Source organism: Sus scrofa, chromosome 1 (assembly GCF_054392235.1).
Source record: "Sus scrofa isolate SSC_HxYL_T2T_F1_AM1 chromosome 1, Sscrofa_HxYL_maternal_Yorkshire_Landrace_v2.0, whole genome shotgun sequence".
NCBI classification, from domain to species: domain Eukaryota; kingdom Metazoa; phylum Chordata; class Mammalia; order Artiodactyla; family Suidae; genus Sus; species Sus scrofa.
In genome coordinates, this window is record NC_139383.1 from 2,299,415 (window position 1) to 2,315,146 (window position 15,732).

Consider the following 15,732-nt stretch of genomic DNA (forward strand, 5'->3'; position numbering starts at 1 on the left):
GGCCCTGGCTGGTCCTGTCCTCTGTCCTGGGGCCCTCGCTGCTCCTGGCGTGACTGCACAGCCAGCAAGGACCTCCTGCTTTCCTGTCTGTTTCCAGGAGTCTGTGTGTCTGTTGGACTTTGCACAAAACCCCCCAGTTGGCTAAGGGTTAGAATCCTCATGATACAACATCTAACACAGGCTGGCTTGAGCGAAAAAAAGGGATTTCTGGGGCATGCGAACTGAAAATGCAGGAACCCCCAGATTCGGAGCTCAGAGACACGGGCCCTGCCCTCCAGGCTCCTGGCCTGGGTGGGTCCTTCCCAAGATTCTCGTGGTCAACAGGGGTGTTAGACTCATGTTCCCAACATGCGTCCAGCTGTGGGCATCTGGGTCTGTCACCAAGGTGGTTCTCCCTGGGGACAGGCCTTGAGGCAGCAGGCCTGTCCCAGCTTCAGGTTCCCCTCCGAGGGTTCAGGCAGGAACTTAACGTCTCCGCAGGGGTGTGGACTGCCCTGGGCGGCCTGGGCACCCCACTCCCCCGAAGGCGTCAGGCCCCTTGGCCTGTGAGCTTTTGCATCTGGTCTCTCCTGGCCAGAGGGGCCTCGCACGCCTCACCGGTGAAGAGTAAACAGGCGGCTTTGAAGTCACAGCTGGGCGGTGGTTTACAAGGCGGCAGCAAACCTCCTGCTGGTTTGCAGAGATAAGGCTGTAGTGTAGTGTCTTCTTTCTCTGCGGATTTTCCCCGCTGGCCAGAGGAGGCTGCCCTGGCCCGTAGCTGCGGGGCCTGGCCAAGCCTTGTGGGCGCAGCAGTTGGCTGAGCTGGGGGTGGGGGCCACCGCCCCACTGGAAGGTCATTTCACGCTTCCAGTGCATTCAGGGTGCAGCCCCCTCTGCTTCGGCAAATAGAATTTGGGGCCCAAGGGCTGTGCTTCTCTCTGAACCTGATCTCGCCCTGCACAGCAAGAGGGGCGGCTCACCCCCAGGGCCAGCTTTAAGGACCCGAGGGGGAGCTCGGATTTGAGGGATTTCCAGCTTCTGCTGCTTGGCGCCAGTTCCCGTCACTGTTGCAGGTGTGCTGGGCAGGTGTGTGGACCAGGGGTGCTGGGCAGGGCTACTCAGCCCATCACCTGCACTCCTGACATGTGGCGCTCGGCTCTTGTCACACGGCCATGGCAGCGATGTCCCCGGGAACACGGCAGGGGGCTGCCCTCACTTGCTGACAGGGTAGCCGGGAGACGACTGCATGTGTGTCATACGGGACACGTGGCGACAGAGGGAGGAGGAGGCTGCTGGGGCTCAGGGGAGTGAGTGAGCATGTGTGTGTGTGTGTGTGTGTGTGTCCACTCACACACGTGTGCACCTCAGGGCTCGTGGGCGCTGTGGACAGTGCCCTTGGAGGCCACTGCGTCGGGATACAGGGCTCCCTTCTTACTGGGGCTGCAGAGTCTCCCCCACAGCTCCCTGGAACCCCTCTTCCTTCTGCTGAGGCAGCAAAGAAGCCCAGCAGGAGGGAACCCTGGCCCCAGGAGAGCATGTGAGCTCACACCTGGTGCCCACCCGGTGCCCACGGGCGTCCATGCTGTGCCAAGGCCTCCTGGCAACTGGAGTGGGCCTGTTTGTCATGCGAAGACACAGGCTCTGTTTCCAGGCTGTGCCAGGACGCGGGATGGGTGTTGCGGGGGGGTGTGGGAGGCGTCCTCGTGTGTGGTGTCCAGCCCCGTGGTTCTGCGGTCATTGTTGGGCACTCCTGGCAACCCCCGCCCCGGGCGCCGTCCCCCACTAAGTATGGGAGTCAGCCTCGAAGGTGAGTTCGGGTTGGTCGCAGGCCGGCGGGACGGGAGCTCAGAGGAGAACCGCGGGCTCCCACGCAGCCTTCCCAGGCCACACGGCGCCTCCTGCAGGGCAGCGGGTGCTCAGGGCAGCTTCAGGGGAAGAACCATCTAGAGAAAAACCGCGGAGGCAGAGGGTCAGGGGTGTCCACCGGGAGTCCTAGGCCAACGACTCTCACTTGGGGCCAAGGTGGGCCTCGGGCTCTGACCACGGCTGCCGGGTGAGGTCTGTGCCTGGCACTCGGCGCCCTCCCCGGGCAGCACCTCAGATGGGCCTCAGGCCTTGTGGCTTTTCCCTTATCAGCCCGTCTTCCGACTCGTCTGTTTCTGCAGAGATGACAGACTAAACTCCGCGGCTTGGGGGGTCATTTTAGGCGGTGACTTGCTGGAGAGCAGGCCCAGCGACCCCCCAGGGCAGAGACGGAACAGCACTGTCGGCGCAGACCCGCGAGCCTGCCGTGTCCCAGCAGCCCTCGTGCCGGTGCTTCCTGGAGACCCCTGCATGAGTGGGGACCTGAGCTGTGTCCCCCCCCCCCCGAGTTCACACTCGAGTCCTGACCTCCTGGGCCTCAGAATGTGACCGTATTTGGAGGAGCAGCCTTGGCTGCGGTGATGGAATTACAGTGACGGTGGCAGCGTGGCCCTCACCCCCGAGCCAGCGTCCTCATACAGAGAGGCCGCCGGGACAGACGTGCACAGGGGACCCACCGTGTGAGGACATGGGAAGGACGAGGAGCGAGGCCAGGGGCGGCCAAGCTGCTCACGCCCGGGGCGCGGGCCTCCAGCCTCGGGAGGGGTGCTGAGCAGAAGCAGAGAGCACGGGTGCTCTGGGAGCCAGGATGCCGCAGCCCCAGAGCTCTAGGGGGGCGGCCTCAGTCCCAGGGTCGGCGGCTGGAGTCCACGTTCAGGTCTGACCACGTGGGCGACACTCCGGCTTCCTTCTGTGAGTGGAGACAGCCAGCAGGACCACCTGCCCCCCGGTGTTGGGGCCTTACTCTCAGGCCACAGCGTGTCCAGCCGGTGGGCGGCATTGTCACGCGTGTGCCCTTTGCCCTTGGCCCTGCACTGCTTGACCAGGCACCTCAGCGGTCCGTGGGCTGGGACCAGCCCTGTTCTTTCTCCTGCCCGTTGTCCTGGAGGCCCCTCTGTTTTGAAAGGAGTGAAGGACCCTGGGGGCCCCTAATTGCCTCCCTGGGGTGGTGCCCTGGCAGCGGTTGCCAAGCTTCCAGGTGTTGGCATCACGGCTGCCATGGCCCAGCTGCGCCTTGCCTGCCGGGCCGAGGGCGAGGGGCCCTGCAGGCCCCAGGGAGCGGCCGCAGCTGCAGGGGTGCGTGTGCTCGGGGACATGCAGGTCAGTTTGCTGAGCGCAGGGGGCCGTGCGGGGAGGGACCGCGTCTGCTCCAGGTTTCCTCTGGATGGGGGGTGGGCAGGAATCCCCGCAGAAATCCGGATGCTGAGGGGACAGGAGGGGATGCAGTGTGATGCCGTGACATCTCAGGGCCCCGGCGGGACAGGTCTTCCCACAGCCAGGAGCTGGTGTGAGAGGAGAAGAGTCAAAACTCTCCATCTGTCCCTCTGAACCTCCGCTTTCTCGCTCTGTATTTCTGCCTCGAGGGAAGCGGGGGGCAGCGCTGACCCGGGGCTCAGGCCTGCGTGACGTGGCCCTGGTTTGCACCAGATCCTGCCGAGGGGATGGTGGGGGAGCAGGGAGAGACCCCCTTGCAGTATCCTCGTGCAGGAGGTGGCTCACAGAGCAGACGATGGGTAAAGACCCCATCACGTCCTCGTGCGTCTTGCTGTATCGAGGGTCCCTGGGGAGTAGGTGCTTCACGTTCAAGGTTGCAGGGCCAGATGGGCTGCAAGGCAGTTGTCTTCTATCACACGCAACCTAGGATGTGGGGGAAGAGCAGTGGAATTCGGAATCCGCTTGGATGCAGGCCTGTTCCATGCCTGCCTGAGCGTCTAGCTTCGAGTGTTTACGGCGGGCACTGCTTTCCAAGCGGGGGTGCCCAGAGGGTTCTTGCCTCTGCGTGGCCTGGGAACCTGAGATGCTGTGACCTTGGCTGTCCTGGACACATCCCTGGAGGTGGGCCCTGAGGTTCGGGGTGGGGTGTGCTTCTGGGGCTGGCAGGAGTGGCATTCTAGTGCAGAGGCTACGCACCTGCGGGCCTCCCAGACAAACAGGTAGAAATAAGTTCAGAAAGGCCAGCTTGGGTGGCAGTGGGAACACATCTTTCTTGTCCTTTGTTCTTTATCAGAATAGCCTTTGGGGACCTACATTACCTTTTTCTTCTTTTTTATCTTTTGTCTCTTTGGGGCCACACCTGTGGCGTATGGAGGTTCCCAGGCTAGGGGTTGAATCGGAGATATAGCTTCCAGCCTGCACCACAGCCACAGCAACGAAGATCCGAGCCGCGTCAGTGACCTACACCACAGCTCACGGCAACGCCAGATCCTTAACCCACTGAGCGAGGCCAGAGATTGAACCTGCAACCTCATGGTTCCTAGTCGGATTTGTTAACCACTGCGCCACGACGGGAACTCCACGTTTTTCTCTTTTTTTGGACAACAGTTCTTTAGCTCCATAACACACGTCTTGGGGAGAATTCTGGCCCGTGCTGGGCGGTGGATGTCGGCGCCTATCCCAGTGCCTCTGGCTCCAGGGACTCCCCACTCATTCCAGGACTCCGTCGAGCAGGGGTTTGCGTGTCTGCCCTCCGTGTGGGCACGGGCAATACCTGGAACGCGATTCAGCCTTGCCCTCTCATTCCCCAGATGGAATTAGATTTAATTAAGCAATTAATTAAGTAAACACTGTAAGTAATAAAAAGATAACTTCATGGGACAGTGATCGTGCCGTGGCGGAAAGGAGAGCTCAGGAGGGACAGATGCGGGGGAAGGAGGCCGAGCCTCAGCGACGGCTGGCGGCCCGCAAGCCCCTAGGCCAGGCCACGGGACGGGGCCGGGGCTGCCACAGCCCCCATGGCTGCCGGGCTGGCGTTTCCTGGCTTGCACTCTCGGGGCGTGTGTGAGCATTTCCTTGCACTCTCGGGGCGTGTGTAAGCAGCAGATGAGTCACGGGCACCCTCTTCACGACACGGATTTTAATTATCCTGATTTGATTAGGGGCCGTGCTCATTAGGGCTGTCAGGTTATTCACTCAAGCGCCAGCTTCGATTTGTTCATGTGTGTCTACTTTTTCAACTGGAAGGAGGTTGAATGTAGGGACTTAGAAGCCTGATCTGACATTTGTCCTCCACGCTCAGCTGTGAGACTGCGTTCCCGCCTCGCCGGAGTAACAAGGAGTACACTTGCTTCCGGTCGTGTTAAAACCACCCGGAGGCCCCTTGGAAAACCTCTCCGTCTCCCTGCAGCCCCTTCCCAGCCAAGGGCAGCCGCTGGCTTGAATTTGACCCGCAGTCCTTCTTCCCCTGTAGGCAGGGTACGTGTGAACAGCGCATAGCATTGTTTCACGTGTTTTTAGAATCCATCCGTGAAATTACATTGCATTTTTTTTTTTTTGCAGCCCTTTTCCTTCAACATGTTGCTAATTTTTTATCTTAACCCCCGTGGGCAGTCGCAGTCCCCCCAGTTTTGCCGGTTAGACGCGGCTGCCGTGGTCCCGCGGTTCTTGCCGTCACAGACGCAGACGTAGGATTGTAGCTAAAGAACCTGCATTTCCGATATTAGCAGGTGCTGCCAGTTGTTCTCTATCTACATTTCCACAAAGTGGGAGCCCCCGAAAGTCTTCACACTTTTTCAACATTTTGCCAAACCAGCGTGAAGTATTTTAATTTGTCTCTGTTACCAGTGAGGTTGGGTCTCTCGGACGATTGTGTTGGTCATTTTGGTTTCCTTGTGAATTGTCTGTTCATGTCATTAGTTTATTTTTCTCTTGGGTTATTTGCCTTTTCGTTAATGATTCCTGATGTTCTTTATAAATCTTAGACGTCAATCCCGTGTCACTAATGCTGCAAATGACTTCACCTGGTTCGTCGTCTTCAGCTTTGTCTGTGTGTAGGGTCTTTGATAACAAGAAGGTTTTGAGCTTTTCCAAGTAATCAGTATTTTCGTTGTTTTTTGTTTGCTGTTTAAGCTCTTCCTACTTAAAAACATGAAGACTATCTCTTTTTTTTCCTAATACTAAGTGATGGTACTAAACTTGATTTTGTGCACGGCGATATAGGAATCTCACTTAATTTCTGTAGAGAGACCACCCCCCTCCGTGGATCCGTGCACCAGCTCATCTCTGAGTTGTCTGTCTTCCCCCCTCTGTGCGTTTGGGGTGCCGTGAGCCCCTTTGCCACCAGGAAGTAAACAGACCATTAGGGTGAAAATTATCTTTGAAATAGGTGCTGGGACACCTCATCATTCTGAATCATAGTTCTCAGCAATGCTGCGCTTGAGTCAGACTGTTTCTTAGGCAGAAGAAGAGGCGTTGAATCTTGACCGAGAAGGGGGCAGCTTGCTTTGCCCCCACTCAGTGTTCCCCTGACTCCCCGCACTCTGTGGGGAACAGAGCCAACCAGGAGCGGGCTCCTGGATGTTTTAGGGGCACTTCTACCCACCGCTAGAGTCCTCAGGCCTTGGCATGTGGAGTAGGCCTGGCTCCATGGTAACAAACCTGACTAGTATCTCTGAGGTTGCAGGTTCGATCCCTGGCCTTGCTCAGTGGGTTAAAGATCTGGTGTTGCCCTGAGCTGTGGTGGAGGTTGCAGATGATGCCTGGATCCTGCATTGCTGTGGCCATGGTGTAGGCTGGTAGCTGCAGCTCCAATTCAGCCCCTAGCCTGGGAACTTCCATATGCCACAGGTGCGGCTTTAAAAAAAAAAAAAAAATAAATAAATAAAAAGCATGTCCTGTAGGAAACAGTGAGGGAGCTGGTGTTGTGACACATGGGGAAGAACAGTGAAAGTGGGGTTTCCAAATGCTTGGCCGTTTTGCGGAGGGGGCCCTGGATACTGGAGCCCCAGTGGGTGGAAGCTGCAAAGAGGCAGGTCTGGTTCACACTTAGCTCTTCTCAGATTTAGAACCTTCCCCAAATGCAATGACTCAGTCTTGTGGACATGTGTGTCCTGTCTGCAGAAGTGTCCTCCACAACCTTGGGGTCCGTCAGCCTCAGGCTCCCCATCCGTCCACAGCAAGCTCTTTTCTTTGTCCTCTGTGGAATTTACGCTGAATGTGCCACTGTATGTCAGTCACCTGACTCAGGCACAGGGGAGACCTTAGCAAATGGAGCTGGTAGCGTCCCAGGCTGGTGTGAATGGCAGGCCCGGTCTCTGGAGGAAGCGCTAAATGGGTTGTCCCTCATGGGAAACTAGAGTGTCTTCCTAAATGTGTAGGCTTATGCTTTTGACCTCACGATTATGTTCAAGCAGTCACTTTGGGACCCTTATACCTAGTGGATTTCTTGAGAGTTCATGTTTGTCAGCTTATCGGATTAACGATTTTGGGCATTATAGCTTTAAGTGACTCAGAGGTTTAGAACAATTTAAATATGGAATGGCACCGTGAGGAATATCAAGAAAAAGAGGAAATGTTAAAAATCAGTGAAGACAAGAGTTTAGACAAGTTAAATCTGAATGACTCATTGCAGACATTGAGCTTGTCATGAGTTTGAGAAATATCTGCTAACTCTTGTAAATTTTATTTCTGATGTTAAGGTGCTTTTTTTCCCCCTCCGTCTTGGTTTAAAAATAACCCTCAACTTCTTCTACCGTCTCCATTGAAGCAGTATTGCTGGCGTTTGTATGAGACTGTTCCCATTTCAGAGTTATATGTCTTTTCGCAGACACTCATTTTGCAAACGTGCAACCAGTGCATCTAAATGTGCACCTGCCGTGTGAGGCTTCAGACTGTCTCGTGGAGCTGTTGATGGGAAAGGAATGGAATCCCTCTAATGCCTTTGGATGTTTTTTTGGTGGCAGATCCCTTTGCTGGAATCAAACAGTTCTCCCTCAGGACTTTCCTTTTGAAACTCCATGGATTGGTGTCACGCAAGCTCTGTGTTCAAGTTTGCCGTCTCCCTGGCAGATCTCATGGTAGCAGTGACGGGAGGGTTTTTGGCCTAAGAACGTCATGTTCTGGTTCATCAATCACATGAGACCAATTCTGGCAACTGCTTCTAGGGCTCAAGGGACCATGGAAACAGCCCAGGTTGTAAGGCAGTGCTGGGCTCTAGAGTCAGCTGCCGCACAACTGCTCTCTGACCGTGGCCGTCACGGCGAGCCCCCGTGGTGCTGTGCTGCCCAGTGTCTGGCTCTGCTCTGGCCTGGCCCCGGCATCGGGCCCCTCCCTTTTCCCAGCACCTGTCCGTCCTCGCCTTCCTCCGAAGCGGGGCTCTTCTGCCTGCTGGCCCTAAGTGATGTGTCCAGGGGACCGACCTATGGAATTTTCTTGTTTCCAAGCAAGACTGCTGTTTGGACAGGATGAACTGTTGATGATATTTTAGTTTTTAGTGTTTTGTCTATTTTGGAGTAGATATTTGGGGGGGGGGCAAGGAGAATTTTGAGTGGGTCTTCAACTTCCCCGCAACATGTAACGTGGATATTTTGTGCCTCTCTCTTGAATTTGGATACATTTTACTGGAAAAATGAAGTGGAACTGGAAGAAAAGAACAGGACAAACTTTACAGAATCCCCTCTGTTGATTCCACTGAAATGGCAACGGCGGCAGAAATAACATTTTAATTGGGGAAGGACCTGAGAATAGCGCAGGCGATACTTAATTACCGTGTGCTCTTCCTATTGAAAGTGATTTCATGTGACTCTTGAGGAAAATCTCCGCAGAGATGACTGCTTTGAAGTAACATCCACAACCGAGCAGAGCGGAGCGACTCAGTGGATTGAATTTGCTTTGAGACAAATAACTTCAGCCCTGTGTTTTAAGATGTGAAGTACAAATGCCTTCAACTCCATGAGCCTCAAGAATTTTCTGAAGGTAGCAGAGATGATGCCACATGGAAGACTTAATGTCCAAATTATTTGCGAATGTTCAGTGTTCTTTCGGTGGTGAGCAAGTGGAAAGTGGGCTATTCTGCCTTTGTTGGTGGGTCTGGCTGTCTTAGGGAGTTTTACCATGAACTTTATCATTTCGGAACCCACGTGACATTTTAAAATAAGTCACCAGTACATTATTCAGTGGGATTCAGTTCCTACCCATAAAGCCTGCATTATACTCCCCGTTCTTACGGGGCTTTTCAGAGCTCCCATTGCCGCGTTCCCGGCAGCATAGAGGAGTCCCTCCCCAGGGGATTTTTATCAATTCTCTCACTTGTCGATGGTCAGGTTTTTTCTTTTTTGGAGGGGCTATTATTATTTTACATTGCAAATCACTGCCACCAACCTCCTTCCTTGGCCATCCATGGCACGTGCCTAAAAGCAGAACGGCAGGGAGCACAGAGCGCTCCTTGTCAGCGTTGCCCACGCCGCCCACGGTCCTCCCGTCCCCACGAGCAAAGATCGTCTCACCGTGAACCAAGACTCAGACTGAATCTAAAGTCGCACAAGGACATAGTGCAGAGCTTTCTGGTTTGTAAACCGAGACTCCCTTCTGCTGAATAATGTTCTCCTGATTGCGGTACCAAGGAGATAGGAACTTTTCAAATCTGCGGTATTTTCTCATTCAGTGTATGAGAAGACCGTCATGAGAAAGGTGAGGTTGTTTCATATTTCATGAGACAAATTTATAAAATGTTTAAATACCCCTAAGGGAGGAATATCTGCATAAATAAAACATGGCTTTGCTCGGTACTGGCTTAGCATCCGTCTCAGCCTCCATCTCAGCATCTGTCTCAGGCGTTCGGAGCCCAGCAGCACACTCTCGTCCATGGTGGACAGGTGCAGGGTAGCAGCAGAAGCGCACCTGCCATCAGCTGCTCTGGCGGTGCTGTCAGGCCCTCTGTACCTGCATTTAAGGTCATTAGGTTTCTTAACGCTCTTCGTGAATAATGGCTGAGCATTTTAATTGGCACGTCAAGGACCTGATTGCTAGAACCTCCTAACTGCTTTACCACTCTCAGTGCTGCCTGCGAGCGCAGAATAACCCCGTCCTCTTGAGTGCAGGCTGCTGCCTCATGTTTACGTCCTGGAGGCCGAACATGGGGGGGAATCTGTTTAGGCACCTGAGGCAGAAGACTATCTGTCACCCATTTCAGTTTATCCCTCCCTCCAAAGGGCCCGGCTCAGAACCTCGGACCCCTGCTAAAAAGAGGGAAAGAAAACCGCCTGGCCAGAGTGCGCACAGTCTGTCACAGGGGCTGGAAAACAGCAGCAAGCACAGCTAAGGTCTGTTGTCTTTCAGCTCGAGCTGCTACCGCTGTCTTCCGGGCTCGTCTGTGGCCCCCGGAACTGTCATCTCTTTTCAAGCCTCGCCAACTTCTAAACAGATGGCCTCATCTCCTGTTGTTTGAGAAAACGAGTCCGTCAGATGACCTCAGCTTCCCGTCTCTCTTAGGAACGCGTCTTCGCCTGGGTCCGCCTTCACATGCTCCGGGCAGCCTCCCAGATGAGGGACCCCGACGCCGAGGCCCGGCGCCTGCCCTGCAGCATCTTTTGAAACCTTCTTTTGGTCATTTTACCATCCCTCCTGTGTCACCAAAGTCATCCTTTCTCTGGGTGCAAATTCAACCTAGAAACGTGCTCAGATTCTTTCTCACTAAGAAAAAGCAGATGGTTTAAGACGTGCGGTTCTGGTCTCTGCTGTGCTTTACTGTCTGGTATTCCACAGCCCGAGTTCAAGGATGCGCTTCTTCCAGACGACACTGATGCTGTGTAGCTGCTCGGGCTGGTTAGTTAAGAGGAAAGGACCGAAAGTCCCAGCAACTTATCCAAACTTTGCCTTAAGAACATTCCTGTGTTTGTGGGTTTTATTAGGAATGATGGGCAGAGCCGCAGGGGACTTTGCTCTTTCTCAGTCTGGGAACACCTGGGCGTGCCAGCCTCGCGGCAGGTGGATGCGGTCCCCCTTCCGGACCTCGGAGACCACTAACAGTTACGGTGTCATTTGAGTGAATATTCGCAGTGACGGTCACGTCCAGGTTGTCAACAGCTTGGTGGTTGCGTGTCACGTGGCCCCAGCTCCCCTGAGGGTCAGAGCATCCCTGAGGGCACTGTGACCGCTGCGTCCCCCTTCCCAGAGACCAGGGTGCACGCGGGGAAGTGGGGACCTTGGGTCACTTTGAAGGTCAAGTAAGACGACCATGTAAAGTGCTGACTCAGCACAGCGCTCAGCAAATAATTGTCTCATGAAAAGATTCCGAGGCTTGAGCAAGGAAAAGAGTTAAAAACTGTCATTCAAAGAACAAAGATGAGTTTACAATTTTTAATTAAAAAAATCAAAAGTAAAAGTTTTAATTAAAAATTACCAGAAGAACGCTGTAAACTTTCTTAAAATAAGAACGCGCCTCAGCTGAGTTTGGCAGCAGTCAGTGGCCAGACTGAGAATGCTGGGTCGGTGCTCGCTCCAGAATTGGCCAAATGCACGTGTATTTAGCTGCTACGTTCTCCTTTCTCTGAATCGACTTTCCTGCTTAAGGAATCAGTTTTCATAATCTGCAGTGTTTATTGCTCGGACGCTATCCTGAGCGGCAAGCCTGAACCAGGAGGACACCGGGCACCATGGAGACGGTCCCCGAGTCACCGGCATCGTGAGGAAGGGGCCTGGTGGTGGGTTTTGCAGAAATCGTGGCGAGGGCGCTGGGCTGCACAGCTGTGCTGAGGTGTTGGCGGCGCTGATGTGGGAACACTGTCAAGTTGGTCCCGTTTGGGTCCAGGGGATAAAACAGGGACCTCCGTGGAGAAGGGGCAGGGAGGGCGAGGCCGGTCCGTTTCAGCCGTCACAGCCGGGACCCGGGCTGCCTCCACAGGCTGTGGACGCCGTGTCTTTGGCTCTTTCTGAAGAGCAGGCCCCTGAGGGATCCCAGGGGAGCCGTCCTCTAGGGGGTTTAAAACGTACCTTTTCAATCCCGAGATTCCGGACAGAAGTGGCAAATTTTATCTTCATTAAAAATAATGAAAGTTTCATTTTAAATGCCCTAGGAGTCTAGTGGATAATATGAAGAATAAATGTAGAGATAGCATCTTTCTGAAACGTAATCTTTTTTTTTTTGGTCTTTTTGTCTTTTTTTTTTTTTTTTTTTTCAGGGCTGCACCTGCGGCATATGGAAGTTCCCAGGTCAGGGATCGAATCGGAGCTGTAGCCACTGGCCTACACCACAGCCACAGCAACATGGGATCCGAGCCGCGTCTGCAACCTACACCACAGCTCACAGCAACGCTGGATCCTTAACCCACTGATCAAGGCCAGGGATCGAACTTGAAACCTCATCGTTTCTAGTCGGATTTGTTTCCATGGCGCCACGACGGGAGCTCCTAAAACGTAATCTTTCGACAGGATTTTTATTAGGTTTTATTAGGTCCTAATAGGTTTCTGTGCATCACTGTTCCTGAGAATTTTGGATTCTGGCTTTTTTTTTTGTTTGTGTCTGTTGCATTTGATGGTTTTCCATGCCAAATGCTTCTATTTGAAGGACTTCTCTTGTCTGCAGTGTACTTTTTCCCCCTTTTTAGGGCTGCACCAGCAGCATGTGGAGGGTCCCAGGCTAGGGGTCCAATCAGAGCTGTAGCTGCCGGCCTTACACCTCAGCCACTGGATCTGAGCTGCGTCTACAACCTGCACCACAGCTCACAGCAATGTTGGGCCCTTTAACTCACTGAGCAAGGCCAGGCATCGAACCTGCATCCTTGGGGACACCAGTGGGGTTCGTTCCCACTGAGCCACGCAGGAACTCCTGCAGTGTGCTGTTAATTGTATCTGGCGTATTAAGAAAGACACATTTCAGAGGCAGCAGGCAGACGCTGTGTTCATGGTGCGTTCAGACCCGAGAGCCCGCGCGGCGATGCCTGGGGAGCCAGCGGCCTGTGAAGTTGGTCCCGGGTGTCCTCGTGGAGCAGTTGCCAGTGTCAGAAGCTGAGCATCTGTTTGAAACAGAGCGCTTCCGCTTTGTAAGAAGCAAAGTTTCTCCTTGTTCCTCGTGCCAGCGGGGCATGTGCTCACGGAAGGAGGAGCGGCAGTCTTTGCCGTCCGTCAGCTCAGCCGGGTCCTCCTCGGCCAGGTCCTGCTGCACCGGTGAACCAGCCGGCTCGGCCACCGCCAGGGTGTCCCTGCAGAGTCATGGGGCCGCTGAGTGTGGCGAGTCGGCGACGGCGACGGGAGGAACGTTGACCTGGCCTGGCGGCTGTTCCCTCCTGAGCCTCTGGGGGGGATGCGCTGGATGCCGCCGGGAGCTCAGCCCCCGATCGTCACCCCCTCCGCTCCCTTCATTTGCCGCAGTGGATTCGGCACCTACGTACCGTCCCGGGAACCGCGGAGTCTGGACTCCGGTCGGTGGCCCGGCTGGGACGCAGGCCCGGGGCCGCAAGGAGCTCCGTGTGTGGGAGGCTTGTGCGTTTTTGACTCATGGACCAGGACGGCGAGAAGGAGAGAAGAGCTGAGATTTGCCTGCAGCCTTCAGCCTGGCTGAGCAGCAAACACCACGATGCCAGTTAAACTAAGAAATCTGTTTGGGGGATGGTGGTAACTTTATCGTCAGATGTGTTACTTTTGAGGCTTCTGGGGACCGTCTTCCTGTCTGAGGTGACATTTAGAAACGCAGATTTTAGAATTTAGTACTTAAATTGGGCCTGAGGGGAAAGCTGCATTTTTAACATCTAAGTGGCAGGAAAGCCGCCGCAGCTGGGCCGGGTGTTGCTGGGGGAGCAGCGGGGGTCAGCAGTCGGGAGGGCGGGGTCCCAGAGGACTTCGTGGTGCAGGGCCTGAGCCGGGGCAGGGGCAGGTGATAGAAAGTTCGAGAAGGGGGCTGGGAAGAGCCGCCAGGTTTGGGAGGGGCCTTTGGAGAGCCTGTCAGAGGCGGTCAGGGAAGGTGGGTGAGGAGGTAGAGCCCCCACAGGGAGGCGAGCCGGGAATCGTAACTCCAAGGGGTATGGGTGGGTTGTGGTCCTGGGGGCGGTGGGGGACAGGGAGGGAACCAACAGAGCAGAACTGGGACGAGCGGAGGTGAGCAGGGGAGAGCCCAGAAGAGCGGAGAGTGGAGGGCGAGAACGGGCGGCCTCGACCTGCCCTGGGAGGGGCAGCCCGGGTCAGCTGCTGGGAGGGGCAGCCCGGGTCAGCTGCTGGGAGGGGCAGCCCGGGTCAGCTGCTGGGAGGGGCAGCCCGGGTCCTTGTCCTGAGGATGCAGGCACCTCCCAGCACCTCTAGGACAGGCAGCAGGAAGGGGGCTCGTCTCAGGGTTGTTTGAGAACAAGTCCATAAGGGGGCCGGATGGAAACAGAGCCTGCCATCTGTCCCCTCCAGCCCGCGTCTCTGTGCCGCCAGCAAGTCCGGCACGGCGTCCAGCTGTCCAGCTGTCCTCTCTCCCCACAGGGCAACCTGCTGGGGCTCTGGCCCGGACCCAGCACTTGTGCCACTTCCCAGACGCTGTCCCTCCTCCCACCCGCCCTGCTGGCTCCCTTCCCTCCGGTGGCCCTCCCTCCCCTCCAGGGCTCCTGACTTAAATGCTCAAGGGCCCGGCTTGAATGAAAGCTTGATACGTAAATGGGCATCTGTGTGAAAGCCAACCCCGACTTCCCCACTCGGCCCTAGAACAGGGGAGCGAGACAGGCCCAGCCGTCGCAGCCAGGTCAGTGTGCTGGGGGACAGTCGCCGCTGCGGCTTTGGGAGCACATGGCTTCGATGGAGGACTGGCGTGGCCTCAGTTGCGCTTTCCTCCTGCCGTGACGTGAATTCTGTGAGGGTCGCTCAAAGCGGCCGCAGGTGTGTTTCTTTGGGTGACACGGGCCAACGTGAAAAGCAGTTTTTGTGCCCAGCAAGATTTAGGTCTTGAGAAAGAGGAAGACAGTTTGGGGCAGAAATAGGACACTGAAGCAAGCTGAGAGCCGGTCACATTCGCCGTCCATTTTTTAAATTAAATGCCACTTTGGAGGTTTATCTTTTGATGTGTGAGATTCTTAAACCATTACCCGAAGGTTCAGGTTAGCTCAGATGATTTTTCCGTCATAATTTTCAATGAGTTGTTCATCTTAATCTATTACAAATAAAGAAAAATTAAGTTGTAGAATTTAGGACACTGTGATACATAGTTTTTCCAAAGGTAATGTTTAAAACAGAAAACCCCTGTGGAATGACACACAAAAATGTAATACTGGGAGTACCCGCTGCGGCTCAGCGGGTTAAGGACCCTACATAATGTCAGTGAGGATGTGGGTTCAATCCCGGGTCTGATTCGGTGGGTTCAGGAGTCGGTGTAAAAAGAAAAAGGAAGGAAGGAAGGAAGAAAATGTAATACCGAATCAAAGTTGTCTTCAAAGATAAGGAAAACTGAGACTTTTTTGTTTGGTTGGTGTCTTTGGCCAAGACCACGGCATGTGGAAGTTTCCCAGGTCTGGGAATGAAACCTGAGCTGCTGCAGTGACACCACCAGACCCTTAATCTGCTGCACCACAAGGGAACTCTGAGACTTTTTTTAAAGTAAGGGAGCAATCAGATAATGGAGCAATGTTAAATAAACCCTTCTTTAAATTATTTTTGCCCTTTTTTTTCTTCTTAGGGCTGCACCTGTGGCACTTGGACGTTCCCCGGCTAAGGGTCAAATTGGAGCTGCAGCTGCCGGCCTCCGCCACAGCCACAGCAACACTGGGTCCTTAACCCGCTGAGCAAGGCCAGGGATCAAACCCGCATCCTCATGGACGCTTGTTGGTTCGTAACCCTCTGAGCCACGACGGCAAGTCCGTGTTCTGTTGCAGGTGCGTAAAGCTCCAAGGCCACCGCTGAGGTCCTGCGGTTTGATCCTCAGTCCCCAGCCCCCGGGTGAAGCATCAGCGTGGCCACGGTCACCCAGGTCTTCAAGGTGAGGGGCCGAAGCTC

The 15,732-nt window shown here is 54.8% G+C and overlaps 1 protein-coding gene and 1 long non-coding RNA gene across 9 annotated transcripts in view; both read left to right on the top strand.

Annotated features, from left to right (window-relative positions):
- The window catches only part of RPS6KA2 (ribosomal protein S6 kinase A2), a 319,578-nt gene that overhangs the window by 72,785 nt on the left and 231,061 nt on the right, over positions 1-15,732 (top strand). The gene's annotated exons all lie outside the window — the stretch shown is intronic.
- On the top strand, positions 2,196-11,903 carry LOC146405869 (uncharacterized). The gene is made up of 3 exons (XR_014843588.1): positions 2,196-2,522; positions 8,411-9,465; positions 10,114-11,903. It is a non-coding gene; the product is annotated as an uncharacterized LOC146405869 (long non-coding RNA).